Source organism: Pristiophorus japonicus, unplaced genomic scaffold (genome assembly GCF_044704955.1).
Source record: "Pristiophorus japonicus isolate sPriJap1 unplaced genomic scaffold, sPriJap1.hap1 HAP1_SCAFFOLD_58, whole genome shotgun sequence".
NCBI lineage: Eukaryota > Metazoa > Chordata > Chondrichthyes > Pristiophoridae > Pristiophorus > Pristiophorus japonicus.
Window position 1 is genome coordinate 2,367,042 of NW_027254488.1, and position 9,620 is coordinate 2,376,661.

The following is a 9,620-nucleotide window of genomic DNA, read 5'->3' on the forward strand; positions in this document are numbered from 1 at the left end:
TGCCTGGAGTTGGACCAGAGGCTCTCTCCTTTCCGGCGTAATAAAGGCCGTTTTTGCATTGGAACCGACCCCGAGTGTCGAGTGATTCTTCCATGAAAAAATTTGCGCTGACAGTGGCGTCATGAACAGGATTTCGCGGAGTCGCTGGAAGTCCTTGGCAAAACCTGGGTGTGTATCAAAAAATTTTAATTATAAAGGGTGCGGAAGGTGGAGCCCGGTTGACCGACACGAGGAGATGGTCTAATATCTCAAACGCCTAGCCTGAGCATGAATTAAGAGGACTTTTGTCCCACGTGACGGCCAGGAACTAAGTTGGCGTAGGTCACACACTTATACCGTGGGATCGTGATACTGAGCGACATCTCCTGGACCCAGTCGTGTGATTTGAAAATATACCCCGGAGACCAGGCGGTGCACAGCGACCAAAGGAAACCAAATCTGTGAACAGGGTCGGAGCGACAGACAAAACGGTGGTAGGTAGTCGTTAAGGAGGCGTGGGGCACTGCGGGAATTGCTTAAATGCGTTTTAAGAATTGTATAAGTTTGTGTTGGGGAAATTGATGGAATTGAAGGCCCATAAATCCCCAGGGCCTGATGGACTGCATCCCAGAGTACTTAAGGAGGTGGACTTGGAAATAGCGGATGCATTGACAGTCATTTTCCAACATTCCATTGACTCTGGATCAATCCCTATCGAGTGGAGTGTAGCCAATGTAACCCCACTTTTTAAAAAAGGAGGGAGAGAAAAAACAGGGAATTATAGAGCGGTCACCCTGACCTCAGTAGTGGGTAAAATGATGGAATCAATTATTAAGGATGTCATAGCAGCGCATTTGGAAAGAGGTGACATGATAGGTCCAAGTCAGCATGGATTTGTGAACGGGAAATCATGCTTGACAAATCTTCTGGAATTTTTTGAGGATGTTTCCAGTAGAGTGGACACGGGAGAACCAGTTAATGTGGTATATTTGGACTTTCAGAAGGCTTTCGACAAGGTCCCACACAAAAGATTAATGTGCAAAGTTAAAGCACATGGGATTGGGTGTAGTGTGCTGACATGAATTGAGAATGGGTTGTCAGACAGGAAGCAAAGAGTAGGAGTAAATGGGCACTTTTCAGAATGGCAGGCAATTACTAGTGGGGTACCTCAAGGTTCTGTGCTGGGGCCCCAGCTGTTTACACTATGCATTAATGATTTAGACGAGGGGATTAAATGTAGTATCTCCAAATTTGCGGATGACACTAAGTTGGGTGGCAGTGTGAGCTGCGAGGAGGATGCTATGAGGCTGCAGAGCGACTTGGATAGGTTAGGTGAGTGGGCAAATGCATGGCAGATGAAGTATAATGTGGATAAATGTGAGGCTATCCACTTTGGTGGTAAAAGCAGAGACAGACTATTATCTGAATGGTGACAGATTAGGAAAAGGAGAGGGGCAACGAGACCTGGGTGTCATGGTACATCAGTCATTGAATTTTGGCATGCAGGTACAGCAGGTGGCTAAGAAAGCAAATGGAATGTTGGCCTTCATAGCGAGGGGATTTGAGTACAGGGGCAGGGAGGTGTTGCTGCAGTTGTACAGGGCCTTGGTGAGGCCACACCTGGAGTATTGCGTACAGTTTTGGTCTCCTAACTTGAGGAAGGACATTCTTGCTATTGAGGGAGTGCAGCGAAGGTTCACCAGACTGATTCCCGGGATGGCGGGACTGACCTATCAAGAAAGACTGGATCAACTGGGCTTGTATTCACTGGAGTTCAGAAGAATGAGAGGGGACCTCATAGAAACGTTTAAAATTCTGACGGGTTTAGACAGTTTAGATGCAGGAAGAATGTTCACAATGTTGGGGAAGTCCAGAACCAGGGGTCACAGTCTAAGGATAAGGGGTTAGCAATTTAGGACCGAGATGATGAGAAACTTCTTCACCCAGAGAGTGGTGAACCTGTGGAATTCTCTACCACAGAAAGTTGTTGAGGCGAATTCACTAAATATATTCAAAAAGGAGTTAGATGAAGTCCTCACTACTAGGGGGTTCAAGGGATATGGCGAGAAAGCAGGAAGGGGGTACTGAAGTTGCATGTTCAGCCATGAACTCATTGAATGGCAGTGCAGACTAGAAGGGCCGAATGGCCTACTGCTGCACCTATTTTTCTATGTTTCTATGTTTCTATAACTTATTAAAACCTAGTTGATATTGGCTGTGAAAAAGATATTGGTTTAATTTGGGAAAAGGAAAAAAAAATTGGAGGAGGTAAAAGACTCTCTCCATTGATAATGATTTTAAATTACGAGAAAGTTTCACTGCAGTTTGAAAAGATTTCCAGAATAGACGTTATTAATCAAGAAAAGTCCCGAACAGTCTAAACAAGCAGGAGGGTTTTGAAAATAACAAGGAGAAAAGATCTAAGCTATGCGAACTCAGCAGAGAGAGAAATAAAACACAAGATTTGCCCATTGAACGGGACTGTTAAAAAAACACGAAATGTTGGCATGTTAACAGCTTGTGTGAACATTGGATTTCAGTAAACAAAATAGCTATTAAAAATGTGTGTTCTTATTTCAACAAAAATCTTTGGCAAGTACTTGAATTAGATGTTAAGCAAAAAAATTGGAGTTTAATCTAAAATGCTGTCATTCCCGATGAGAATATTTTTATTGTGACCACTTTACGAATGATTTCTGCTGTTTTAACGGATTCCTAATTTCTAAGCAAGTTTTGAAGGCACAAAGATTTGGATGATTACACGAAGTCAGGTAATGACATCAGGCCTTCTTACAAACCTGTAAAGGAGTTAACCCTTTCCATTGACAGCTGTTTTACACTGGACCTTATTAATTTGAATTTCTTACTAAAATGAAGAAGACTCACCTGACAGACAGTGGAAATGGTGGGATAGTCAGAATAAAAATAAAACAGAACTAGCTGGTCAAGAGTTAAAAGCGAAGATAAATAAGCTGGAAGAGATTTTAAAAAACAGGACCAGACGGATAGTTCAGTGTGCAGCCAAAGCACCATCACCTGTGGCAATCGAGCCAATGTACCCCACGGTGGGTCGGTGTAGTCCACAAACCCAAACTAACAGTAAAGCAGACTGCGATGTTTGGAGGAATAGTGGTGGCATTGGTGTTGATTAGAGTTTGGATAATATTTAGATGGGTCATCGTGCAGGCTCGAGCACAGCAGGCTCAAATACAAAACCGACTGCAGCCCAGACAGAGACATGAAGTGATCGAGGTGTTACGTCTATAAAGAATATGGATAACCAAACCCTTACCTCCGATTCCACAGAGTGACCGCGACACAAGTAGACCAGAACCTAACACCTGGTGACGACCAGGCTATCTGTTTAAAATTTGCAGATAAAACCATCACCGAGATGGGACCGCAGTGGTGACTTCGACTCTGGGGACTCATGATATTGGGAACCTTGAGGCCCACACAAGCGCTGGATAATACAGACGGACTATGAGAGATGCAGCACACGCAAGAAAGACATAACTGCATCAACTATGGGGTTTTGTTTACTTTGACTGGCGGAATATGCATTCCAGCAGCCAAGGACTGGAGCAAGGACAGAACTGATTTTAACGCGTGGCTGCAAATGAATCCGGATAAGAATAGAGTATGTGTGCGATGCTCCACGGGTACAAGGAGCAGTTGCATTAGACGAAGGGAGGCCGGGGGGGCCCGATGAATGTACCTTTGGAATAATTTGCGCGCCTCCTGCCCAGCCACAACCGTTAGTCACCCACAAAGAGGGGGTGGGGCTGTGTGGATACTATGAGGAGGTAGAGGCTGCCGCAATATCGTTGTATGTATGCTTCTCACCCCCTCCGACACCGCGTCCCATAAGAAGCACCACACTGCCCATGGAATTGCCATGTCCAACAATTACAAGGGGACCGGAAAATGGGATTGTGCTGTCCAACGAGGGTGAACTATTGTATGATAATGTCAAGCATAAAATTGTGCCTGTCCTGATCAATATCTCAGGTATACAGATGCCGGAATATTGTACAGAACAAGCAAGAAATATGTATAATGTATTAAGTAAAGTTGTAATGCAGCAGGCTGCCGATACCATGGGTGCCAGTAGATTCCGAGGACAGGAGCCAGTTCATAGGACGAAGAGGGAAATAGTTAATGATGTTGCGACCGGTTTTAATGCCGAAACCTCCACAGTAAACTCACTGGACATACAAAGGCTAAATGAAAGGGTGGAGCAGCTTAAAGGGGTGATGAAGGGATTATTAGAACGGCAGAGCAGACTCAGGAAGGTCAATCCGAACTTGGAAGAGAGGTGCAGAAATCCAATTGGATGGCCTCTCGGTCCTGGAAGCTCAGACAAAAACAATCAATCACCTTTTCGACAGAGAGAGAGAAGATACCGCAAAACTGAGACAGGGACAACTCTCTCACGCTTATGGCCTATGGATGGTGGGACAGATACGGCACAACCACGATCATATCCAGACTGGATAGACAGCCCACATCTGGCTCAGTTGGCCAAACTGAAGGGGACAATGGGTAATTGCACTCTGAAGGGACTAACCAGAGTATGCCCAGTGATCCCAAACTGCCGAATGAGCAAAGCTGCCGGAGTGGGAATAGCCCTGATGATACCGATAGTCACACAAGATTCAGGACCGTTTCCCCTTTATCAACTGTAGAATATCGGGATCATACGGGAAAACACCTCCCTCCATTACTATCTGACCGCAGCCCCTGCTGTCCGCAGGGACAACACACTCTATGGGATCTCCCTGACGGGATGCAAGCAGACGGGTGACATTACGGTGTGCCCTCACCCGGTGGGACAGGGAGAACTAGTCGAATGTGGATTTAATCCAACCGATGGATGTGTATTGGAAATAGTACCTGCCCCCACACATTTTTCCAGAACAGGTTACGGGGGCAAAGGGAAATACTGTGTCTCTACCACGGCACATTCATATCGGTACAATGGCTTACAATGCCAGATCTCGCAACCAAACTTTTGCTTCACAGCCATACGACCTCACAATAGGACAAGCCCGCATTATCCAGGTTAGACACCGAGGCCCAAAATGATTAACGCCATCGATCAGCTCCACGATCACCTGCAGGATTATGACGAGCCAGAGCAGGCCCCTATCCCACATTTATTTGCAGTATTAAGGGGACTAAGACTCAGAGTAGGCCAGTGTGTCAGACTCTACCACCAACTACAGACAAAGATTGAAATACTGGAGAAGGATACTGACCAAGAGTTACAAAACCAGAGTTGGTGGAGGAGGGTCTGGGACTGGGGCATGAACGTAAACATCCACCCCTGGATTGGAATAATATCACACATACTGGTAGGGATACAGCTGGTCTTAGCACTAACATGGAGAGTCATGGCCTGTCGATCCTGCAGGCATTATGCACGACAAAGGAGTATCAGAACAAGGGCTCAAGTAAATAAAGTGACTTGTCCAGCAGAGGGACAGGGGAATCTGAACTATATCAATTTGATCTGAGCAACTGGGACGTCTGAACCACGTGACTGGCCAGCACGTTGTGACAGGAAGTACCGGGTGGTACATAAAAATATAAGTCGTGTAACAAATTATGTTGTCTGTTAAAGGAGACTAGGATTAGTCCATTACAGAAATGGGGAATTGTTATAGGGCAAAGGCAAAGGCACCTGCTGAATATATGTATGCATATATGTATGTGTAAAATGGTAGCCAGATACAAAATGGCTGCCAGGGATTCTGCAAAGCACTAGGGGAATTCAGCTAACAGTTAGCTTGAATACATTTTTGGGTAGTTGATGACACTGCAGTTCCGTGTACAGGAACACTGGAAAGAGCGAGCTCAGCAGAACATCCTTAATCAACAAACCACAGACAAGATGTCCCAGCAGAATACTGAACAAAGAAATTCCTGTGACTGTATAAGGATAAGGAGGTTAAGGTGCAGACAGAACCCAAGGACAGTAGAGATAAGGGGATCTGGAGAATCTCACGAGGCCATGAATAAGCCCCAGCTAAAACATGAGGTGATCACACAGTCCCCTGCTGCCTGGGGGCCAATTCCATTGTCCCAGTGGAATCGATTTGTAATTTATAGTCCTTATGATTGGATTGTGTCCAGCTGACATGGGCTAAGTAATTGTAATGAACTGTTGTAAAACATATAAATATCGATGAATTTCTTTGTTCGGTGGAGTGGAATGCCTGGAGTTGGACCAGAGGCTCTCTCCCCGCCTGTGTAATAAAGGCCATTTTGGGATTGGAACCGACCCCGAATGTCGAGTGATTCTTCCAGAAAAAGATTTGTGCTAACATAACCCATGCTGTACCAGCCCTGGGAGAGATTGATGGGAAAGTGTAGAGGGAGCTTTACTCTGTATCTAACCCCGTGCTGTACCTGCCCTGGGAGAGATTGATGGGACAGTGTAGAGGGAGCTTCACTCTGTATCTAACCCCGTGCTGTACCTGCCCTGGGAGAGATTGATGGGACAGTGTAGAGGGAGCTTTACACTGTATCTAACCCCGTGCTGGATCTGTCCTGGGAGAGATTGATGGGACAATGTAGAGGGAGCTTTACTCTGTGTCTAACGCGTACTGTACCTGCCCTCGGAGAGATTGATGGGACAGTGTAGCGGGAGCTTCACTCTGTATCTAACCCCGTGCTGTACCTGACCTGGGAGAGATTGATGGGATAGTGTAGAGGGAGCTTTACTCTGTATCTAACCCCGTGCTGGATCTGTCCTGGGAGAGATTGATGGGACAGTGTAGAGGGAGCATTACTCTGTATCTAACACGTGCTGTACCTGTCCTGCGAGAGATTGATGGGACAATGTAGAGGAAGCTTTACTCTGTGTCTAACGCGTACTGTACCTGCCCTGGGAGGCTTTGATGTGACTGTGTAGTGGTAGCTTTACTCTGTATTTAACATTATTGTCCTTTTTAATCCACTTGTTTCACACCGAAACAAATCGTAACCATGATGTGAATTTAACGCCACGTGATTCTTTGAAATCATCTTATGCCACCAAAAACAGCTTTGATTCCAGGTCTCGGTGATAAATTTTATAACACCATTTTTAAATTCAAAACCTATTAAATTGACGACATGCAGCCAACGTGCAAAAGTAAGAATTATTTTAATCACCGTTAATTAGCCGATAACCTTCTTCAGAATGAAATAAATAATAATATCATTACTGAGGAACAGTGGTATCTTCAATCATTCATTTTCTCTTTACATGTGATGAAGTTTTATCCCTATCTCATTTACAGGCTGTATGAGAATGGTTTAAAATTGTAAGTGTTTATGACTCAGTTGTAAAACCATTGATTGTGTGTGTGCCGATTCTGGATAGGAGGAGCACTTGAGACCGTAGTTCCAGTTCTTTCTATGTATCAATAGAATCAATTTCCACCAGTTTCTTTAAACCCAATAACATAATTTATTTCAATGGGCTGGATGGAGGAACATGATCCATGTAAAAAATTGTTATCGTTTCACTTGAACTGAATGCTCATAAAATATTGGAGTGGGAACTAATTGGATAATAGCACAGCTGGCAACATTTGCGAAATAGATTCGTGCAGCCAAAACACACAATGACAACCTGGGACTGTGTGGCACCGAATACTCGGGGAAAAACAGTTAAACACTGCGTCTCTGGGTGGGCTCGAACCACCAACCTTTCAGTTAACAGCCGAACGCGCTAACCCATTGCGCCACAGAGACTGATGGGAGTATAACGTTCAAGGCATCCCAAACCAGGGTGTCAGACAGCTAAAGCTTCAGATTGCTCTGGCCGGGATGGAACTTGTCCACTCTCAGTGGTACTTTTCACAAATAAATCGAGGGACATTCATTGTGGATGAGTGGAAACAGTCTGGTCCCGCACACTGCAGACACTTCCATGTCACCGCCAACCAGCTCTCCCGCAACCGGTGTGATCTACCTTCCAGCCTTCCGGTGCCTTGTCTGTGACAAAGTATTCTGATTGTCCCGAAGCCGGTGTAAGGTTTGAATTCCTTTTCAGCTCCTGACTGTGGATATTCCTGTGATTAAACAGGAACTAAATGCTAACAGGGACAGTTGGATTCACCGTTTCTTTGCTTGGTGAAATTTCAAAGATTGAAAGCGACACACATCAACCCCAAACCTCCCGTAAAATGGAAGCCCAGTTGCTGTTTCAAGCTTGAATGCGGGAACAAGCAGAACTTATTCAAAGAAAGTCCAAGTCCCTGAGACGCCTGATTATTTGCACCAAACTCCTTTGCAAAGATTTGAGGTTCATGTTTGGTGATCTGGGTGCATCTTTTGCCAAACTACAACACTTCAAACATAACTCAACGGCCTTAAAGCGCTTTGGGGTGACATGAGTTCCTGAAAGGCACTGCAGAAATGGACGTCCTTCTTTGCAAAATGTCGATGCAATTTCAAAATATGCGAGCAATATCAGGGCTCCTCTGGGATCCCTCGTAAATTTCAATGAACAACTCCGAAGGAAGAATGATAGCCCGAGACCAACGAGCCAACTGTTTGACAAACGTGAAGATAAGGTGTAACCATGATCAAAGCATTTTTGTGTGTGTCGCTATTCAGAACATAAGAACTTAAGAACTAGGAGCAGTAGTAGGCCATATGGCCCCTCGAGCATGCTCCGCCATTTAATATGATCATGGCTGATCCGATCATGGACACATCCCTGCCACTTCCCCATAAGCCTTATTCCCTTATCAGTTAAGAAGCTATCTCTGCCTTAAATTTATTTAATGTCATGGCTTTCTCAGCTCTCTGAGGCAGTGAGTTCGGCAGATTTACAACCCTCTGAGAGAAGAAATTCCTCCTCATCATAGATTTAAATGGGCGGCCCTTTATTCTGAGATGATGCCCCCTAGTTCTAGTCTCCCCTATCAGTGGAACCATCCTCTCTGCATCCACCTTATCAAGCTCCCTCATTACCTTATACGTTTCGATAAGATCACCTCTCATTCTTCTGAATTCCAATGAGTAGAGGCCCAACCTACTCAACATTTTCTCATAAGTCAACCACTCATCTCCGGAGTCAACCCAGTGAACCTTCTCTGAACTGCCTCCAAAGCAAGTATATCCTTTCGTAAATATTGTAAGTGTTTGTGATCCTCGCCCAATTGCCAGACGGACGGTTTCAATCGCCCCCACCTTACGAAAGTTCTAGATCCGGGAATTATTATTCAGAGTGTAAATTAAATGAGTCACGGAAAGGGATGCTTCGGTGATAAATCATAGTATATTTATTTGGTGTAACATACACTGGCTAAAACATGCACTGCTAAACGAAATGTCTCTGTGGAGAATAAAATCCCGGTTACAAACAACATACATACAGTACAGAAATGAACCTAGTAACACGCAGTAATTCCCTGGTGGATTCTAACCCCACCCCTACCAATGAATTACCCTCCCCAGAATAGCCCTGAAAAGCTTCACTTCTGAGAAAACCCTGAGCCCTTACCCAGCTGGCCTGGGATATCTGGTTACTGGCTTGGGACACTCGCGACCATGTTCACCACCACACGCAGCCCGTTTCCTTGCTCAGCTCAGCTGTGGGAAGTCGCTGCCTGGTCTTCAGTCTCGGTGGCTTCTTCTGC

The 9,620-nt window shown here is 45.1% G+C and overlaps 1 non-coding gene across 1 annotated transcript; it reads right to left on the reverse strand.

Moving 5' to 3' along the window:
* Positions 1-7,651: 7,651 nt before the first annotated feature.
* Positions 7,652-7,725, reverse strand: trnan-guu (transfer RNA asparagine (anticodon GUU)). Its single transcript has one exon. It is a non-coding gene; the product is annotated as a tRNA-Asn (tRNA).
* Between the last annotated feature and the right edge of the window lie 1,895 nt (positions 7,726-9,620).